The sequence below is a fragment of the Ananas comosus genome, linkage group 10, assembly GCF_001540865.1.
Source record: "Ananas comosus cultivar F153 linkage group 10, ASM154086v1, whole genome shotgun sequence".
Taxonomy (NCBI): domain Eukaryota; kingdom Viridiplantae; phylum Streptophyta; class Magnoliopsida; order Poales; family Bromeliaceae; genus Ananas; species Ananas comosus.
The window spans coordinates 4,690,668-4,693,538 of record NC_033630.1 but is presented as its reverse complement, the minus strand read 5'-3'; the positions used below and the strand labels follow the sequence as shown (position 1 = coordinate 4,693,538).

The 2,871-nt window shown below is 40.8% G+C and overlaps 1 long non-coding RNA gene across 11 annotated transcripts in view; it reads left to right on the top strand.

Annotated features, from left to right (window-relative positions):
- LOC109716327 overlaps positions 1,405 to 2,871 on the top strand; it is a 10,465-nt gene continuing 8,998 nt past the window's right edge. For 4 of the 11 annotated variants that reach the window (XR_002217892.1, XR_002217893.1, XR_002217890.1 and 1 more), the window contains exon 1: positions 1,406 to 1,697. This is a non-coding gene — a long non-coding RNA (uncharacterized LOC109716327). Of the gene's footprint in view, positions 1,698 to 2,871 lie in introns of all 11 variants that reach the window. The other 7 variants (XR_002217899.1, XR_002217896.1, XR_002217898.1 and 4 more) reach the window with 3 other exon arrangements.

Here is a 2,871-nt window from a genome sequence, read left to right as displayed (position 1 = left end):
AGTTATGCAGATATGTCCCTGTCGTCCAGATCTGTTAGAAAATTTTCGTTAACCACGGTTAAAATACTTAACCATGGTTAATTATAGTATGAATTGACGTATTTACCCTTCTTCCTCTTCCTCCTCTTCCTCTTCCTTCTTCTTCGTTGCCGGCGAGGAGATGCGGCGGCGACGGCGGCGACAGTGGCGAACCCTCTTCCTTTTCCTCTTCCCTCTTCCTCTTTTTCCTTCTTCTTTCTTCTTCCTTCTTCTTCTTCCTCTTCCCTCTTCTTCGTCACCGGCGAGGGAGAAGAACCTCGTCGGGGTCGGCCTCAGAAAGGCGGACGAGTTTCTGGACGAGAAGCTCGAGGGCATTGTTGTCGACGAGGGTGGCGACGAGGGTGTGCGCGGGGTCGTCGTGGTCGCCGAGGACATCGGCGTCGGTGAGGTCGGTGAGGAGGGAGACGACGTCGACGGCGATGTCGGCGATGTCGTGGTCGAGGAGGCCGACGAGGGAGGGGACGGCGTTGAGGGCGACGAGCTCCGGGTAGAGCTCCGGTGCCCCGGCGTTCTTCCCTCTTCTTCGTCGCCGGCGAACCCGACCCTGCGCCACCGCCGTCGTTGTCCGCTTCGACGGTCCGAAGAGGAAGAGAAAGAGAAGGGAAGAGGAAAACTTTTGAAGGGATATATTTGTGAGGGTAAAATGGTCATTTCACGAATCCACTGTTAAAAAATAAACAGATAACTAACAGATGTTAACCGGAGGGACATATCTGCATAACTTAAGACTTTTGCAGGGACAACTTATGGAGTTTTCGTTTTGTAGGAATATTTTCGCAATTCACTATGTTTGTAGGGACGTGTATGCAAATTACCCATATATTTATTACCATACCCATTCATGTATGCTTTTTGGTATTAATTTCACCCACTGATTTACTAAGGAGTTTTTCATCTTTCTTGGGAGCATTGATTTAATTTTTCGGTTGTTGATTTTATGCTTCAATTTTTAACTCCCATTGTTTATTTGCTCCATTCATATATGTTGTTTTGTACAATTTTTCATACTTTAACCAAACCAAGTTGAAGATTTGCTTGAGTTCATCGATTTTATACTTCAGTTTACGGATTTTGTTGTTCACTTAGAACTTATTTTGATTGATTTAATGTATTTTCGCAGTCCTTCTCTTCTTTTTTTGTTTACCGCCTCCACTCTTCTCTTCTTTGCGGACATTAGTTTCATCTTTTTGACTCTGTTGGCATGCATTTCCCAAAAAAGCACTACAGGAAATTAGTTAAAAAGCAACATTTATTTAGCGGCTTTTTGATATGGGCCGGCCCAAAATATTAGTCCAAACTATTTATTTCTCTCCTCTCTTCCTGGGCTAGCCCATAATTAATTACCCATCTCTTTCTCTTTCTCTCTCTCTCCCTCTCTTCCTCCGCTACGAACAGACCCAAATGGCTACCTACCCCATCGCCCTCTTTCCCACTCCGTCTCCTGCGACGCCATCACCCTCTCTCCCACTCCGTCTCCCCCGATCCCATCGCCCTCTCTCCCACTCCGTCTCCCCCGACTCATCCTTTTCTAGGGTTTCCTCTTCTCAACCCTTTTCTAGGGTTTCTGATACATCCGCATCCTCTCGACCTCGCACGCGATCACCGCATTGGGAGGGATCGTTCGTCGACCTTCGTGATCCTTCTTTGCTACTTTTTTGGTAAGTTGAGCCGTAATTGTCCCATAGGTTTTTTGGTAAAGAATTTGGTTGTGATTCGAGTGCTTAGTGCCATGAATTGTTGTGTGATTATATTCTTCTTTGTTTTTGTGTTGAAAGTTGGTGGATTGTAATGTTGTTGGATCGTGTGGATTTTATGAAGATTTTTTTAAAATTTTTTTGGTCCTTTGATTAAGCCAATGCTCCTGTTAGGTGTAATTGAAGGCGGCCATAAATTTTTTCTCAATTTTGGTGTTTTGGTGGTTTTTTGGTGTAGTTCGGGTTCCTTCTCGTAATCGCTTTGAATTGGTTCTTCATTATGTAGTTTAGGATCTTCTTTGTTTGTTAGAGTTTTTAATTTGAGGAATTTGGTTTGATTTGGTTGCTAAATGATATATTGATGTTTTTTTGAGTTTGTAACTTAGACTTCTAAATTGAATCATTATGTGACTCTGTTCCTTTGTGTTGTCATGGCGAAAGACTTGCTGGATCACGAATTATTATGTTGTTGCTTTGTTTGGTGGTTCACAAATTATTATGTAATTGAGGTGCATTCTCAAATTTCTGCTTGAATTCTGCTATTTTTGGTGCTTTTTTTTATGTAGTTTGTGATGATGTCGGAATCAATATATGAACATATGTAAAGCATTATAATTAGTACTTTGTCTAATTTTCTAAGAATATAGTTACAGATACCCATTCTAATTAGGGAAGTATGGTATTCTTGCATTAGGGCCGATGAGAGAATGCTTCGAGCGTTGGTTTTGTCTTATGCCTTCTCAGATTTGAGTATGAAACAAGATTGTCTAATTTTGATTTGAGCTTAGCTTAATATGATTAAATAATAAAAACGAAAAGAGTTTATATATATATATATATATATATATATATATATATGTGTGTGTGTGTGTGTGTGTGTGTGTGTGTGTGTGTGTAGTATATGTAATGATTTTTTTGTTATAAAAGTATATGCACGTTTTCATAAAAGGATTATCTACTATGAAATCCTGCTAAAACCATTTCAGCCAAAATGTCTAATGTTTTATCTTCAAAAAATGGGAAAGGATGTCTTCTTGACAAATAAAAATCGGTTGTATTTGACACACAAAGTTGCTGATTTGGTGCTTTGTCCCAGTCGTTTCTGGATTTGCAGTTTCCATATGGGCAGCTCACATAT